At 45.1% G+C, this 19,014-nt stretch overlaps 1 protein-coding gene and 1 long non-coding RNA gene across 2 annotated transcripts in view; one reads left to right on the top strand and one right to left on the bottom strand.

The window, feature by feature from the left end:
• Positions 1–19,014, bottom strand: part of Gpr39 (G protein-coupled receptor 39) — a 196,867-nt gene that overhangs the window by 19,990 nt on the left and 157,863 nt on the right. The gene's annotated exons all lie outside the window — the stretch shown is intronic.
• On the top strand, positions 11,859–17,635 carry Gm41943. The gene is made up of 3 exons (XR_878488.3): positions 11,859–13,536; positions 16,545–16,643; positions 17,492–17,635. It is a non-coding gene; the product is annotated as a predicted gene, 41943 (long non-coding RNA).

Here is a 19,014-nt window from a genome sequence, read left to right as displayed (position 1 = left end):
TGGTTTGATTTGCCATCTCTGTAGAGATATGCAATTTCCAAGCAAGAGCTCCAGTCTCAAGAGATAGCCACAGCTAGAAGCTTCTAGAGCAGTGGTTCTCAGCCTTCCTAATGCTTTGACCTTTTAATACAATTCTTCATGTTGTGGTGACCCCTGGCCATAAAATTAGTTTCAATGCTACTTCATAACTATAATCCTGCTACTGTTTTAAATCATAATGTAAATATCTGCATTTTCCAATGTTCTCAGGTAACCCCTGTGAAAGGGCTGTTTGACCCCCCAAAGGGGTATAAGCCCTCAGGTTGAGAAATGATGCTCTAGAGGGAATGTCAGAGATTCCTTAGGAAGGACACACCCTGATAGCATTCTCTACCAAATCTGGGAAACACTAGAGAAAGACAAAGGAGACCAGGACTAGAGAAGTGGATCTGTCGTTAATCTATATACTCTGTGGTTAATCTGTATACTCTTCTTGCAAAGAACCAGCATTAGGTTCCCAGCACCCACACCTGGCAGCTCACAATCACCTTTATCTCCATCTCCAGGGAGTCCATTGCCCTTTCCTGGCCTCTGGGAAAACCTGCTCTCACATGCGCGCGCACACACACACACACACACACACACACACACACACACACAGATACAGACATACACACACACTTTTAAAAAAATAAATCTTGTAAAAGAAAGCCATATTAGACAAAATATTTCATTCAGGAAAATGAACCCACCCCAGAGAAGAGAGTCAGGGATATCAAAATGTATGAACATTTTGTGTCTTGGGAACTCTGAACTCCACCAGAAATATGTGCTACCCAGAACAAGACAATGCTTGAGAGAGGCCACCAGCAAGGACAGAATCAAGCATGTGGGGTTGGGAGGAAAAGTCTTTGTCCTGAGAAATCACTAAGATGGGGAAACAAATCAATCATAAGCCACAAGAGAATGGGAGGCATGGGGTCCAGCCTCGCCTTTATATATTGGAAGCATCATCAGCAAGCAGGAACCTAAGGATGACAAGGTGATTCCAGGGGTAAAGTGCTGTCATGTACATGTACAGATTTGAGATTTGATCCCTAGAGTGTAATAAAGCCGAGCAGAGTGGTGATAGTGTTCTGTAATCCTGGTGCTCTTGTGGGGAGATGAGAAGCAGCTAGACCAGGGTACACAATAGCAAAACAGGAAACCCTGTCACAAACAAGCTGCAGCCTAACATCTGAGGTTGCACACACACACATACACACACACACACACACACACACACACACACACACACACACACACACACAGAGTTAAAGAAGAAACCCTGAGCATTACTCCAGAGCAGCTTTGTATTCAGGCACTCTCCTGATCGATAACTTTGCCTTGTCTGGGTACAGGCTTGCCCAACACCACAGTGCTTTAACCAGGGTGAGGGAGCCAAGTGCAGGTGAGAAGGTATTGGGGGATGTTTCTTGCACTGTTTTCAGATACTGATTACTGTACCTAGAGATCTTGTCAAGCATCTCCTGGTTCAATGTTGTGTAAAAATGCTTTCCATCATCTCTGATTGGTTAATAAAAAGCTGATCAGCCTATATCTGGGCAGAAGGAGATAGGTGGGACTTCTATTTGAAGAGACAGAAAGAGAGGGTCTCCAGCGAGAGAGAGGAGATTCAGTATGAGAGATTCACCAGGAGTAGGTTGGCAGGGATGTTGGCATGAAGACACTGATGGAGCAGGAGCAGCCAGGGCAAGACGAGGATGGTAAGTAATGGGACTCATGACTGGGAAGTAGGCAGCTGATCACCTCTTTATTAACCAATCAAAGGTGCAACCAGATCTCTGAGCAGAGTAATCATCATTTGAATACACAGTGCACAGAACACATCCTCCAAAAGGCAGATACTCACCCAAGGCCATCTGAATGCACAGAGGGGAGGAACAGAGTAGGACCTAGGTTAGATCATTTTCTCTTCCTCTCAGCTACCATTGGTCCTTTCAGCTCTGACTGCCCCAGACACTGAAATTCTAGTGTTGAAGGCAACACTGCATCAAGGAGAGCTTACAATCAAATGGCCTTCTTCATGGACTAGCACATGACCCTGAGGAGCAAGTTATTGAGCCCCTGTCCTTGTTTTCATTGATTTTGAAATTGGGAAATTAATATCTTCCTTACTGGATGACTGCAAGGAATATAAAATGAGATGTATGTCAATAGGCAGTATATTGATAATCAGTAAATGTTATTTCCCTTCTGCTTCCTAAACCCTGGGTTTGAGGCAAAGACAAAATAAAGTCTTAGCTATTCTCCTGACTTATGCATGGGTTTTGGACCACTGGATGGTAATTTTCTACCAGCCTAGAATGAACTCATCCTTCTCTGCTAAAACCATCTGTCTGTCTATGTGTGTCTGATGCATGCATTTGAGCATGTGCATGTAGGTGTATATGCATGGTGTGGTACGTACGCTGAGGTCAGAAGACAACCTTGAGTACTGGTTGTCACCTTCCACCTTGTTTGAGGTGAGTGTCTCTTTAAGTTTTCCACCCTGTTTATACTAGGCTAGGTGGCCCAAGAACTTGCAGAGAGATGTTCCTGTCTCAGTCTCATATCTCCTGTAGGTTCACCAGGATTATAGATCTAGCTTTTACATGGGTTTGGGGGATTTGAGCTTAGTCCTCATGCTTGCATGTCAAGCACTTTGCTCACTGAGCCACTCCTCCATATCCCCACCATCCTTGACTACGAGCATTTTTACATTCCTGTGGGCATCTTTACCCTTGATTCATCCTCCCCTCCAAAGACAAAAAGCTAGTGAGAGTGGATAGTCAGGATTCTAGGGGCTGGTTTCATCCCTGATGTGTATGAGACTCAAAACAGGCAATCAGAGGCTAGAAACCCTGAGGAGGCATCTCACCTAAACTTGCTCAGTCAGAAAAAAAGAATGCAAGTCTATAAGCCTTAGTTCATGACTTCCCAACACAGGAGGACTACCCTGAGAGGCTCCCCTTAGCCAAGACAAACAGGCAAACAAATCAAAGGAATAAGATATTGGGAGCAGGGTGCATGCCTATAATCCCAGCACTCAGAAGGCTAAAGCATTATGAGTGAGTCAAAGGTCATGTGAAGTCTACCTAGAGACTTCAATCACATGAGCTAGTACATTTTTTTCCTTTGGGGTTTTTTGAATAGGATTTCATGTAGTTCAGGGTAACCTCAAACTGGATTTGTAGCCAAGGATGACAATGACCTTGAATTCCTGGTCATCCACTTGCCAACCCCTGAGTGCTGAGAGTATGGGTGCAAGTCACCACAGTTAGCTGACTCTAGCGTTCTGTTGAACTGGTCTTTGTACTTCTGCTGAATCCAAACTGAAGACAGTTCTCTTGTCTGTGTCTGCGTACATGTTCACATGTATGTACTTGTGTGTAAGTGCATGTGCCTATAGGTTCACCTGTGAAGACCAAAGAGTATCATTTAAATGTCTTCCTCAATTGCCCTCCACATTATTTTTGAGACACAGTCTCTTCACTAAGTCTGGAATTGAGTATCTGCCTAGCAAGCTGCAGAGATCCTCCCACACCCATGCCACCATACTTGGGTCCGAGTCATGCACAGCCATGCCTGGTATCTAAGCTCAGGTATCTATCTCAGGTCTTCATGCTTACACATCAAATACTTTAGTCACCAGCCATCTTCCCAGCCATAATGGAATTTTTTTAAAATATCTAACACTGAGTCACAACTACAGGGATGATTTTAATTAAATGACATATAGAGGGGACTCTTCAGTTGGTAAAGTCAATACCACTCAACCACTTGGGCAGACCCGGAAGCCCCTCCAGCTGTAACGAATACATACTTTCCCCCATTGGAAGTGAGGAAGAAGTGTACAGGGATTCCTGCTCCTTAACACTCAAATCATAGGGACTTTATTTATTCAAAGCTCAATTTCTCTCCTTTCTCTTTATTGATACCAAAAGGAAAGCCAATCCTTTCCTTTCATAGGAAATCTATACTTGTTTGTTTCCTGTTAGACAACCCAGATACCCCTTCTCCTATCTCATGTAAGATATCATTGAGTATAGAGCTTACTGCTGAGAACAGAGGTTCACAGAAGATTCCAGGGAGGCCTTTGTCATTTGACTAAGAAGAAAGATGAAGACAAAGTGCATAGCCAACATATCCACAGGCTGAGTCCTCTGGGTTCTTTGGATCCCTAAAGTTACAGAAGACACTAGTGTCTCTCAGTGGCCTAACACATGGCCAAGGGAAGCTATGGGTTGATTTACTACTGAGCACTTTTCAAACGCCGTTGGAGAAAACATGGAGACTTTGCACCCTACTGAGCTGTGTCCTGACCAGCACTGTGACCTTAGGGATGTCATTTAACCATTCTGAACTTGCTTGTTCATTATTAAAACTAGGGGGCTGAGCTAAGAGGCACATAAAATGTCAGAAGTTTAATGAACCTCAGAGGGTCCAGGCAGCTAGGCTGCTGAGTCAGCATCACAGGGACAGAAGAATCCCCTCAGCACGGGACTGGAAAGGTGAACACCTTCAAAGGGGCAGGCAGGGAAGGTGCTGAGAGCCCTGCCGCCCTGCCCCTTAAAGTCTTCATTTTCATCCTCCTAAGAGGGCTTGGTACCTTTCAATTCACGTTCCAAAATTACATCAGTTACTTTTCTCACTGTTCTGATAAAATACCTGACAAAGAGCAATTCAAGCAAGGGAGGGTTTGTTCTGCTTTGTGGGTGAGACGATAATGTCCACAGGGTAAGGAAGGCATGGCAGCAGGAACAAGGGACCAGCAGGCCACATTGTATCAACAACTGGGAAACAGAGAGTAAAAGTAACCAGAAAGTGGGGCCAGAGCAAAAATCCTTGTGAAATGGGGACACTCTACCACTAGGTTGTTGACATTTGTCACCCTGGGCCTGGATTCTGATTTGCAGCCCTTGGCTCAGTTTATTTATTTATCTGTTCACTTTTACTCCTCCAATTATTTCAAAATCAATAAAGAATGCTGATCATGTAGAAAACATTCCCAGGAAACAAGGAAAATGCAGGTGACCCAGTAGAAAAAAATGGTCAGAAGATGTGAACAGGCACTTCACAGGAGTGTATTCAAATGGCTAACACCCAGACACAAGATGGCCGTGATCACAAGTTACCAGAGTCACATTAAAATTCTATGGCAGGCTAGGAAGATGGCTCAGTGGGTAAAGTGTTGGTCTTGGAAGCAAGAGTTCAATCCCTAGAACCTATGCTACTTTTTAAAAGACTAAAAATGATGGTAACTGCTTGTAATTCCAATGCTAGTAAGGCAAGATCTCTGGAGCTCCCTAGCCAGCTCATTTAGCCTACTTGACAAGTTCCAAGTCATATTCTCTAGGTCTATCTAAAAAAAAAAAACAGGGTAGATGGTGCTGAGAAATTATGTCCAAAGTTATTTTCTAGCCTCTACATACACCAACACACAGTAGGCGTACATACTTTCACACAAACTCACACAGTCTCTCTTGTGTTCACAAGTTCTCCTCCTGTTTCCTCACCTGCCCCCTCCAACACAGCAGGGACAGGAAAGGATGCTCATAACTAGGTACAATACAGACACAGCATCCTTGGGTACAATACAGACACAGCAGCTTTAGGGTACTTGATCTTTATAGCCCAAGGATGCTTCCTAGCATTTTGTAGATATAGCTAGAAGCATTCTCAATGTTAGAACAAGGAAAACCAAAGGTTGCAGTGAATGAATTAACTTGTCCAAAATTTCCTTTGGGGTTTTACAATTAGAGTCTTCCCTGTGACCTTGGAAGGCAGGCATCCTTCAATTCAATTAACATGGAAAATGGATTCCACATCCACTAAACAGGCTGGAATAGGGGTCTGATCCTAAATCTTACTGTCACTGTTCCCTTTACCCATCACATCTCTCAACCGCTAGACTTGGACCCCAAATAACAATTTGACAAGTATTAGCATGGAAGATCTTGTGTACATGCCAGAAAGGATGACAGGAGACCCTCAGGCACACAACACTAGTAAGAAGCCAGCTGAAAAACAAATAGGCAGGACTTGGACAAACTCTGTCATAAATATCCTCTGTATGGTCTGCTTAGATCATGGGCACTAGACATTAGAGGCAGGGACCTTCTGGCTTCAAGGCACAGTCATCCATGGGAATGCTGGTGACAACTTTATGTACCTGTCAACCTTCCCTTCGAGAAACACTTGGTAATGAGCTAAGGGAATTCACCTGAGCTCCTCGGCCAGCTTTCAGCACTGAGGGCTGTCGGAGGAGAAAGGAATCCAGGAAACCGGCATTGTACTGGTGTATGGGGGCTGTGGCCAAGGCCAGGCACAAGGCTGCAGCTAAGGAAACTTAAAGGTGAGGAGAAGTGGGGAGGGAGAGGGGAAGGGAGGGAGGGAGGGCGGGAGGGAGGGAGGGAGGGAGGGAGGGAGGGAGAGAGAGAGAGAGAGAGAGAGAGAGAGAGAGAGAGAGAGAGAGAGAGAATATGCCCTAAACAAACAAACAGAATAGGAAAGTTGTGGTTTGAGTTAAACAGGACCTGTAGATAAAGGAGAAAGGGGAAAGAGAGGAGCTAAGGGTAAAGGGAGGTATCTAGGGAAACTGAGCCCCAGGAGACCCAAGGGTGGAAAAGGATATCATTCTGCACAAACTTTCTTGGTCCACCAGGAGTGTGATGGCTAACATGGACTATCAGCTTGACAGGATGCAGTGTCACCTAGGAAACACACTTCTTAGCAAGTCTGTGAAAAAGTTTCTGTACTTCATTAGGTGAGGAAGTAAGGCCTGCTTGAATATGGGTGGCACCGTCCCCCGAGAGCTGGGGTCCTAGACTGAACTAAAAGGAGGAGAGGAGCCAGTCACACCTGTGACTCTGCTTCCTGACTGTGGATACAACCAAAGCAGCTGCCTCGCACTCCAGATACCACGCCTTCCATGCCACAGCAGAACATCCTTTGAACTGTGATCCTGAATAAACCCATCTTACCTTAAGTTGTTTTGGTCAGATATTCGACTACAGCAGTGAGAAAAGCAATTAAGACTGAGTAATGAGTTAAGCAGAAGTGTGGGCAACCTTGTTCCCAGTTCCCAGTTAGCCTGGGAGACAGAGATATCCTGACCACGGAGATGGAAGCACCTGAGAAAGTAGGGAGGGGAGGAGGAATGGTTTAGTGGGTAATGGAAGGCTTCTCCACGTTCTGATTCTTGCATGATTGTATTACCAACTAAGACCATAAACGGTCCCCTTGTGGAGCTTCATGTCCTCAGAGAAATGTTCTGTCCATTGGGCCTCACTCAGGAGTCTAGAGAGCAACCAGGCAAGGGCCTGGGCCCTCTAGACTGTGACTGAAATGTGTTGGTGTTCACCATCCATCAGGCCAAGAAGGACTTCCTGGGGAGCCGTCAACAAGTATGAGATTCCAGACCCCATGTCTTCAGGTACCTACTTACTGGGCAGGACTATTCCAGCAAACTCAGGGGAGCACATTGTAGATTCCAGTAAGCTCAACAGGGATCGTCTCTGATTTCTGTTCCAGGGTTATTCTTATCCTTGGCCTTGCTCCTGCCTTCTAAACCTACCCTCACCCACAGTTCCCTGGGGACTCCCACAGCCACTGGACATCAGCACATCATTAAGGCGAAGCTGGCAATTAAAGATACTGGGGAAGCACTAAGAATGGATGTGGGCCGAGGTGGGCTGGGAGATGCTAGAAAGGCCCAGGTGGCTTCATCACTATGCTTTGAGCATATGGAAAGCGACTCTGTAGGCTCTTGCCACATGGATGGAGTGCCCCATCCATTTCCTCCAGCCACAGATTTCATTTCTCTGGGTTTCTTGGCACCCACAGGAGACGTGGCTGTGTGCTTAACACTGCTTTACTCTCTGTCCCCATTTAGTCATAATAGAGTCGTGTTCTCAATCTATTGTCACATTTACGATCGAGAAAGCCCTAATTCCCTGCAATAATCTTAAGTGACAATTCAAGGCTAAATGTACTTTAATGTTTGGTAATGCTCCTCAGACAACATCTCGAAATTATAATACAGCCCCAGAAATTACTAGTCTGAGCAAAAGAGGGAATGAGCAACTTGAAATTGAAATGAAAATCTAGCAAATTGATGTGGGGGCTGAAATGATGAGGTTCAATGAATTTCAGTGATGGAAGAGAAGGATGCTGGGGTGACCTCTGTCAGATGGCCAGATGGCCTGGCCAATGGAACAGCCATTTATCTCTGAAATGGGTTCTGTTTTCATCTCCCCTGTGTACCAGGGAGAGTCAGCGTGATGTGTCTTTCTTGGCTTTTCTTGGGGGTAGGAAGAGATGTAATATGCTTTCAGGAACCAACCCTGCAGACCAAAGAGTTTTTAAATTTTAAGGAAGGATCCCAGAAGGAGTGTAGAGAGAAACCAAGGAAGTGCTGGGGACAAAGCTAGAGAGATGACTCAGTGGTTAAGAGCATATGTTGCCCTTCTAGAGGGCTCAAGGTCGATTCCCAGGACCCATGTCAGGAGTATCATAATCACCAGTGACATCAGATCCAGGTATCTTACATCTTCTTACGGACTGGTTGGGAGCCTTCACTCACATGGTATATATACACACATAGAGAGACAGACACATATATAATTAAAATAATTAAGAACCAACAGTGTCAACTAACCTGGACCCCTGGGAGCTCCCAGAGACTGAGCTACCAACCAGAGAACATACATGGACTGGGCTGAGACCCATGGTAACATATGTAGCAGAGGGCTGCCATGTCTGGCCTCAGTGAGAGGATGCACCTAATCCTGCAGAGACTTGATGCACCAAGATGGAGAGATGAGGGAGAGGGACTGCCATCTCAGAGGCAAAGGGGAGAGAGGAGGAAAAGGGAGGAAGGGAAGGAGAGGGAGGGGGAGAGAAACTCTTTGACGGGGGAACAGAGAGGGGGAAGCATTTGGGATGTAAATAAATAAATAGAATTCAATTCAATTAAAAGACTTATTTGAGTCAGTGAAAGCCTGCCTCCTGCTTTCAGAGGTGCTTGGTTTTCTGTTTAGTACACCAATTTTGGTCAATGATTTTGTCTTTTTTCTTGCCTGCACTGTCCTGAGCACTGAGGAACAGAAGAAGGTTCCAACAGCCTAAAGACTAATTCATGCAGAGGAAGCTGTCTGACCTGTATTAGAGTTCAAAAATAAATTCAAATCTTAAGACTGTAATTAGATATAGATGATATAGATATAGATATAGATATAGATATAGATATAGATATAGATATAGATATAGATATAGATATAGATATAGATATAGATATAGATATAGATATAGATATAGATAAAGATATAGATATAGATATAGATATAGATAGATAGGGTCTCACTGTGTCACCCTGGCTGGCCTAGACCTTGTTGTGTAGTCCAGGCTGGCCATGAACGTGTAGACACTCCCCACCTGCCTCTACCTCCTGAGTGCCAAGATTGTTAACAAATACCATTATACCTGACTCTTACGTCTGAATTCAAAATAGCAAACATATCTAAATATAAAAAGGCTTTGGCAAGAGTGTTACTAATAACCCCAAGAACAAATGAGATCAACTGGAGAAGGCATTTCCCATGCATAAATGAAACAAGTGTCTCACATAGAGAAGGCCCCTGGAATGTACATTGAGACTGCAATTAACTTTTTAGAGGATTGTTGAAGTACAGTAATGATGAGGTTTCAGGTGAAGTGAAGGAGAACTATTCCCAATCAGCATTTGCTAAGGCTCCTGAAGGCAGCTTTGTAGTGGTCTCCAAAGCCCATAGGCACATATTGTGTGCCCCTGGATCTCTGTCTCTGAGATACAAAGCTGTAAAAATCTACTAGAATATGCAACATTTTTAAGTACAAAGAAGTTCACTACCAGGAAAAATTAATACAATTCAAATATCTATCAGCAGAGGATACTTAATCATTAGAGTAGATCCCCTCATAGCTATTAAACAAATGAGCTAACTTTGTAGCCACTGAAATGTACCCAAGGCTACACTATACTAGTAAGGGGAGAAAAGAATCCATACAACAGGCATAGTTTGACTGCACTATTGGAAAACCTGAGGAGGGTTGGTGAGGGCAAACTCAGAGGGCAAAGGCATCTGCTGCTAAGCCAGATGACCTGAGTACATCCCCTGGAACCCACAAGGTAGGAAGAGAGAACTGGTTTGCCGATTTTCCCATTCGCACACATACACACGCCCACACACACACACCAGTGTAATTTAATTTAAAAGAAAGGAAACTAGAGAAAAGTACTCACGGCTGGGTGTGTGCCTGTGTGGTAGTTTTATTTACAGAAGCATCTTTGAGAAAGGTTATCAGTCAAACCCAACCTGAGACACCACTGTGAAGCAGAGCTGAAAAGGAGAAGGAAGTTTCCATTTCCTTCTGTATAGTGTCTGTCTGTTGGATTCTCTCAAAGCCGTTCATAGACCAAAGAAGCATTTTCTGTGGAGCTGGTGAAAGAAATCCTAGCCTTGTATATGCTCACAGCATTGCATAGAAAACATGGGGGCACAAGAGTCTCCAGGGACTCACACTGAAACAGTGACTGAGCCCAGAAACAGATGAATGGGGCTGCTGCAGGAGACCCCGTGATCCCATGGAGAAACCTCCACAGCAGAGGGGGGGGGGAAGGGGAGGGGGAGGGGGAGGGAGAGGGAGAGGGAGAGGGAGAGGGAGAGGGAGAGGGAGAGGGGGAGGGGGAGGGAGAGGGAGAGGGAGAGGGAGAGAGAGAGAGAGAGGAAGAAGGACAAGGAGAAGGAGAAGGAGAAGGAGGAGAAAGTGGGAGGGAGGGAATGAGGGAGGGAGGAGGGAGAGAGGGAGGGGCAATGGCCCTGAGGTAACAGGGTTGGGGGTGTTGCTGGTCAGAGTGGAAGAAAAATATACCAGGGAAGACAGAGCATGAGCAGAGAACAAAGCTAGTCAGATGGCTAAGTGGACAGAGGGCTTGCCACACAAGCATGAGGACCTGTGTTCAAATCCTCAGCATGCAAATAAAAGGCTGCATGCATACATGTGTCTGTAACCCTGAGACTGCTTAAGCAGAGATAGCAGGACCCTAGAGGCCTGCTGGCCAAGCCAGTCCAGATTAATCAGTGAGACACTCATGTTCAGGAAGAGACCTTTTGGGGAAGATTACTCAAAGTTTTTCCTCTGGCCTCCGCATTTGAACACAGGTGCCTGCAAATACACATACATACATATGAATATGTGCACATGCATACACTCCACACATGCACTCACATATAGAGGGCTTGCATTCATCCCCCTGAGGTGGCTGTCATGTGACCAGCTGCTTCAAACTCCTGCTGCCTTGATTTCCCACCATGAAGAGGTACCTTGGCCTGGGAGCTGGAATCTCAATATCTCTCTCTCTCTCTCTCTCTCTCTCTCTCTCTCTCTCTCTCTCTCTCTCTCTCTCTCTCTCTCTCTCTCCCTTAAGTTGCTTCAGTCAGAACATTTTAATCCCAACAGGAAAAGAAACCAGGATAAAATTCTGCACATATAAGCCTATGTGATTTATGATTAAAGTGGCACAGCAGAGAAGATAAAGAAAGGGCTTTGATATATGGCTTTTGATCAATGAGACTTCCAAAATAGCAGAGATAAACTCACACCTACTCAGAAAACCTGCAAAAGCCAGCTCTAGAAAGACCAAGATCATAGTGTGGAAGGGCACTTGAAGAGGCAGCAGTAAAGAGGGCCTCTCTGCTGTGGGATTAGCAATGGTTCCCTTGTAAATTCTGATTAAAGCACACCCTTGGTTAAAACTCTGAGGTCAGAAAATTAAAAATGCATCTCCATATCACCAAAGAACCAATCAATCAAGCCCCTGGCAGGTGGGTGAGGTGGGTCAAGTGAGCAGAAACCAGTCTGGGTAGGGATGCACGGGTCCAGGTGGGGGTTTGGAGATGGAGAGCCAACACTGATTGGATTCTAGAGGAAGGAAAGCTGAAGAAGGCAAAATGGTGTAACATGTTTGAATCTTAAGTTTTGGAGGACTCCTACTCACACAACAAGCATTTGCTGACTGAGCTATTTCTACAGCACCCTCTTTCAATTGTTCAGTTGGTGAAGAGGTAGGAATCTAAGAACCTACCATGTAGAGAGACATTCTCAGATGAAATTTCTTGGAGCATGCTTGCTTTGAGCAGTGTCTTAGAAGAAGCTGATGTGTTCCAAGCAGATTTCTAGGCCCTTACAGCAACCCCAGAACAGGGGAAAATGTGTCATGACACCAAGCGCAAGAGTTGCATGGAGATGCTTAACTGACCTAGGCTGTGACACACAAAAGCCCAGTGTTCCTGGCTTTCTGATTTCTCCCTGGAGCTTGCACTTGCTCTGTTGCTTGGAAACAGAAACTGGACTGAGTGATTGAGTGACTGATGGCTTCTAGAGGACCATGATGGGAGCAGAGCTCCCCACGGACTGCTCTCAGCATGCCAGCTCGGCATTCATACGTGCAATCCAGCTGCCATAGAATCAATGAGAGAGTTTATCAGAAGCCAGTAAAGAGTTGTTAGATAAGCAGTATTTAGACTGTCATAGATACCCAGTAGAGATGTGGGTACAGTGGAATGAGAGTGTTGTGTTTTACATTAAAGTACAAAACCTGGAGCTCTCTATGGTTGTGGTAGAGCTAGGGGAGTACTAGGGATCAATAAGGATGTGCATCCAGCTCAGGCCAAAGACTGCAACCCCTCCATCACCTGCTGGGGTACTGGGCAAGGAGAGCTAGGGACCAGCAGACTTGTTTTGAGTATGTCAGAGACAGAAAGCTGGAAAGGGTACATGAGTGAAGAGTAAGGGAAAAGCCCTAGCTTGGAGGGAGCTACAAAAAGGGAAGAAGAAGAAGAAGAAGAAGAAGAAGAAGAAGAAGAAGAAGAAGAAGAAGAAGAAGAAGAAGAAGCAGCAGCTAAAATCACAAGAAGTCCAGAGCCTTAAAGCCTTCAGCATCAGCATCAGAAGCGGCCCATGCTGGAATGAGAATGTAGGACCACCAGTATCCATACCTAAAGGTAGTGCAAGGCATGTGCCCATGGTCTATCATGGAGGCCAGAGGAGGATGCTGGGTGCCCTGCTCTAACATGATCGACCTTATGCCCTTCAGATGGGGTCTCTCACTGTACCTGGAGCTAAGTTAGGCTCACAAGCCTCAGCCAACCTCCTGCCTCACCACTGACAATACTGGAGTTATAGGCTTCTTACATGGAAGCTGGGAATTCGAACTCGGGTCCTCATGCATCTACCGCAAGTGCTCTTACGTGTTGAGCTATTCCCTGGCCTGCATTTCCTTATTTCTTTTGCAGGCCCATTTGGCCTCCCAAAGCTGTTGAGAGATCAATCAGGACGACACAGCTCTGCACCGAAGCCCTCAGTAATGAGCTACTTCATGCCAGAAAAATACCATCTGAGTGTTCATTGATTCTGCTTGCCCTGCGCCTGCGTGGGCCCCAGCTTCTCAGCAGAGGAGCTAATGGCTGCTTAAAGGTGAGCTGACCTCAGATGCTCTTGAAACCCCAGCAGGGACTCCATGGCGATGAAAACGAATACACACTGTGTCTTGGATGCAGGTGGCTGCTTTTTCTGTTCTTCAGCGTTCCAGAGACTGGCAGCCGTGTGTGTACCTGCTCAGTGATGGCCAGCTTGCGAGCTTGCCAGCCTGAGACAGGGCCGCGCGCAGCGGGTGAGCATTTGAACTGTAAACAGCTATTTGACAGATGACAAGATTTTCTAGGCCTGAGTCAAAAAGGAAACAGTGGGACAGAGACCTCCAGAGGAGAGATCCTTGAAGCAGCAAGCTGACAAAATTGGGCCTAGAAATGACAGGAAGCTGGAGGACACCTGCTCAGAAGACATCTGCACAGGGGGTGGGGGTGGGGGTGGGGGCGGGTTCTCTTTATGACGACTGCTCAACAATTTAGCCATCCTGCCTGGAGCCTCCAATAGGCCCAATGCTCCTGCCCACCTCTTGGAATTGATTTGGAAGACAGTCTGCTGTTTGGTTCTTTCTCTTGGAGCTGTTACTTTCTCTTTTAGCACAATGAGGAGCTAAAACCTGAACTGAACAAATCTATCCCTGTCAGCAAGGAACTTCCGCTTCTTAAAATGACGCCATGCTCTTTTCTTCTTCTTCTTCTTCTTTTTCTCCATTTCCCCCTTGAATCGATGATGTTTCCGTAAGGAGGAAACGGGATATTTAATTGTGCAGCTCTGGATATGATCGCCACCCCACCACCACCACCACCTCGCTCAAAGGTTTTATTACAGGTCTGAGGCCAGAGAATTGCTCTGCTACCTCTTGCCTTCTCTTCCAGCTATTTCTGAGTTTTAATAATTATTCATTAATTGTACTCTGTGATAAGATCGTCTCTGTTTTGAAACATTTATCCCTCTGGCCTCCTTACTAGTAAGGACCCCGATTTGCCTGCCAACAGCATAAAATTAAAAATCAAAGCACTACCTCAGAAAGGTTTTAATACTACGTGCCATATTGGAAACAGTTTTAATACATGCCATACTGAAAGGCAGTTTCCCCCCAGCTTACAGCTATTTTGTAACATCGGCAGCTGGGCATAAGGTGGGGGTACCACTGCATGTTGGAATTATTCTTTTTTTTTGAAGCAAGTCTACAGGACCCACAAGGGAGACATTTCTCACAGCCGTTATCTCCTTTGGATAAGCAGCGTGGTCCCACGGCCAGATAAAACCTGCCTCTTGCTTACGTCAGGTCTCCGGGATAGCTTTAGCCTGCAGATGGGAACCTCCTGGGAAGTTTCCTAAATTATACAGAAGCTCCCTAATAAAATAGGTGATCCCACTCAGATTGACCCCCGAGACCCTTAGACATAAAACCCCAGCCTCAGTTTCCTGCAAAGGCTAGAGTTGCCCCATGCCTCCCTGCCTAACTTTGGACTTTATATTCATAACTGAAGGCCAAGAGACAGACTGTATGTTCAGCCTCACGTGCTTTCCACAGTGTGGAAAGAATGAATCAATGAATCAATGAGGGGATAATACAGAAACTTAGCCAAGGACAGGAAAAGGACAAGCTTGAATCTAAGAAGCACTAAACAAACAAACAAACAAAAGACAAAACCAACTAGCATCTTGCAAATTTTGCAATTACTGTCACCGGCTGAAAAAATACAGCCGAGAGCAAGCTAATACTTAAGATATAAAAGGATACCAAAATGATCTTCCCATGGGCTGTTCCCCGTATCCTCACCATGGATGTATTCCAATCCACATCGCCTCCAGATTTACAATTGGATTCTCAGAGTAAAGAGGTAGTGAGGAGGCCTGCAAGGTGACTTATTGGGTAAAGGGTGCTTGCAGCCAAATCTGAGGATCTGAGTTCAATCCCTGAAATACACACGGTAGAAAGAGAGAGTCAACTCGCAAAAGTTGTCCTCTGACCTCCACACATACATTGTGATATATGTGTATGTGCATGTGCAAAGAGATGAATATTCTTAAAAATGTAAAAAAGACACTTGGTGGGGTGAATAAGCCCAAGACCAGAGACTAGTACAACCAGATCCTCTCCTGTGTTCCCCAGTAAGGGAGTAGCCACAACCCTCTACCCCTACAGCCCACCCTGTATTCACCATCACCCCACTGGCCACAGAGATTCCAAAAAGAAAGCTTAGGCTTGCAGACATGATGAAGCATGGAGTCCAGGGAGATGAATCTGTGGGTAAAGGCCAGGGAGATGACTCTGTGGGTGTCCAGCAGCAAGCCTGACCACTGACATCCCAGGAGCTGTCCTGTGACCTCCACACAGGTACTTGGCACATCTGTCGGCGCAGGTTCCCGAGAAACAGGCATGTGAGAGAAACTGGGCTCATTGCAACTGTGTTTTATTATATTTGAGCTATTCAAACTAGTTGATGTTCCTCTGAATAATAAAACCCTCCATTCTTGCACCTAACTCTGGCCACCCACAGTCAGGTCACAGGTCAATGTGAATGTACCTCTAGAGCTGGCACATGGCCAAGGCCAGGTCCTCTCGGTGAGTAACATAATAACCTACTATGCCCCCTCTGCAAACTCTGCAATTACTCTAATTTCCCAGGCTTCAAATTCAAGCACAAGTCTCATTTCCTCCAGGAGCCTTCCAGGGAGGCTCAGGAGGAGCCCTTTCTTTGATGATGTCATTCACATTTTCTGCCCTGACTTCCTAGGTTTCCACTTATCTTTGCCAGTCATAAACTGCTTTTCTTTATATAAATTTCAAGTACAACTACAGACAAAGCCCTGTTATCAGGGGCTCCTTGTGCCCCTCCCAATGAACAGCTTGGAAACTCAGGTAGGGTCTACCAACTAAGTCTATGATAACCCTTAACATCCTGTCTTTGTTTTTGATTGTGTGTGCACATGTATGGACATGTTCATGTATATATTCCTATCTTCATGCACCTCTGTGTGGTGTCCATAAAAGTTCATAAAAGGCAGATGTTCTCCTCAGTATTTTCTTTGCCTTATATTTGATACAGACTTCCACTGAAGCTGAAAGTTGCCAATTCAGGTGGTTAGGATCGCCAGGGAACCCCAGGGATCCTCTTACAGCTTCCTCCCCAGGTCTTGTATTACAGGTAAGCCAGCAACACTTAGTTTTTTTACATGGGATCTGGGAATTAAACTGAAACCTTCACACTTGCATTGCAAGCCTTTTACTGACTGAGCCAACTCCCCAGCCTCTATTTGGGAATTTCAGAGTGCTGAGCGCATCTCTATGAAGGTTGTCAAAGCTTTGAAAAAGGGGAAATTCAAGTGGAACAGGCACTTTGGGACTCCACATATGTAGTCACCTATCCAGTAAAACTAAATGTCATGATTCTCTAGATGGTCTGACTGGCCGGGGTGAGGGGGTTTTATTATTCACAAAGAAGCCTCTGGAAAGGGCTGGAATGTTCCAGATGGCTCGCTTGCTCTCATCTTGCACCTGGGTGAGCATGGTTAAAGGCTGGGCTCAACTGGGTGCCAACGTGGTGGGATAGTGTGCTTTTATCTCTCCAGAGTCCCCAAATCTCTCCTTTTTGCATAGCCTATCCACATGGACTCTCCAACAAGGCCAGATGTCTAACTGTTTTGATGACTCTTTTTAAAAAGGCATAAAAAAGAGAAACCATCAGAACTTCTTTTCATTGTTCTTTTTTTAAAAGATTATTTATTTTTATTTCATGTGTATGAGTGTTGTGTCTGGGTTTATGTCTTTGTATTATGTGTGTGCCTAGCACCTGGGAAGGCCAGAAGAGGGTGTCATATCCCCCTGGAACTGGACTTAGTTCCAGGATGCCTGTAGACTGGAAATCAGACCAAGGTCTTTGGAAGAACAATTAATGCTCTTAACCACGGAGCCATTTCTACAACCCACACAATAACCTCCTTAAGTCCATGGCTGACGCAGTGTTATTTCTGCTATGTTCTTTTGGCTACATAGTATCACCAGCTGAGCCCAGATTTTTGAAGAAATTAACAACACAACAGCATGGAAACTGAAGTCTGCACTGGAATATGAAAATATCTGTGATTATGTTACCTTGATACATCACCGAGGAAATCATTAAATTTCAATTAGAAGTTTATAAAAGTGTATGAGTTTTAAAATTGCATCTAAGTACGTGTGTGTGTGTGTGTGTGTGTGTGTGTGTGTGTCCATATGAAAGATAGAGTGCCTTTTGGTTCTTGAGACAGGGTCTTTCACTGTCCTATGCTTTGCCAAGTAAACTAGGCTTGCTGGCCAAATGAGCTGCAGGGATCCACCTGTCCAGCCTTCTTAGGGCTAGGTCCAGGAAACAGAAGCCACTATGCTCTTAAAAACAAACAAAAACATAGGTTCTTGGAATCTAACTCAGGTTCCCAAGCATTTTACTGACTGAGCTATCTACCCAGCCCTGCCTCTTAAATTCTGTGCCCCAAGGTCCTGCAGTTCCCAGAGTTGACTTAAGAGCTGAGGGTACTTACTCCCTGCAAGGAAGTGGGACATGGGTAGAACAGAACACAATGTGTGCTTAGGTATTACCTAGGCAGCTTAGTCTGGGTCACACACTCAAGTGCATTCTGAGGCCAGGAAGGATGGAGAGTAAGGCAACAGAGAAAGCCTCCGCTCGCAATTAAGTAAAATGGAAAGTGCTCACCCCAACTTAGAGCTTACAGATTCCCTCCGATGTCTGTCACCACACATGTCTCTGGATTTTTGTGGCCCTATTTATAGAAAGTTCTGGAACAGTGAGCAGAAGACTTCCATCTGAAGTCACCAAATGAGACTCTAGACAATCCAGGCTATGGATGTTCTTATGGTTGCGACTCTGCCAATGCCCATTATTATTAGGGCAACACTAAAGTCAGTCCTTGTGTACCAATTCCATTAAAGCTCCACCTCCTTAGTAGATGCCTTAGTTTCATTTCTGTTGTCATAAAATACCCCAACGAAATGCAGATTAAGCGAGAAAATCTGTTTGTCTTCCAGTTCCAGGTTACAGTCCACCCAGCAGGGCTTCTAAGGTAAGGACATCTGGCAGCGAGGGGCATTATATCCAAGAGCAGAAACAGATGAGTAAAGGCATGCTTCCTTGCTTCTGCTCAATTCCATTGCTTTATGACAGAGGACCCTGCCAGGGAATGGTGCTGTCTACCACACTGGGTCTTCCTATATCCATTAACTTACCTATAACAATTATAATTGTTGTGACAATTTGTTATAATAAATATATCCCACAGATATGATCAGGGGCTAACCCAGTACAGACAATCCCTCAGTGAGAACCTCTTCCCATGTTAGTTTGGTTTTTGTCAAGTTGACAGTTAAAGTTAAGCATCACATAAAAGACAGAATACTCGCTAACATAGACAGAATGCAGACCACTTACACAGATACTCTACAGATTACATATAAGGTGTTTTCTCAGATGACCCCTCCTTAAAGCACAGAAACACATCTCATTTTAATAACCCCTCAAGGTC

This window comes from Mus musculus, chromosome 1 (assembly GCF_000001635.26).
Source record: "Mus musculus strain C57BL/6J chromosome 1, GRCm38.p6 C57BL/6J".
Classification (NCBI taxonomy): domain Eukaryota; kingdom Metazoa; phylum Chordata; class Mammalia; order Rodentia; family Muridae; genus Mus; species Mus musculus.
This window is presented reverse-complemented; position numbering and strand designations above follow the sequence as displayed.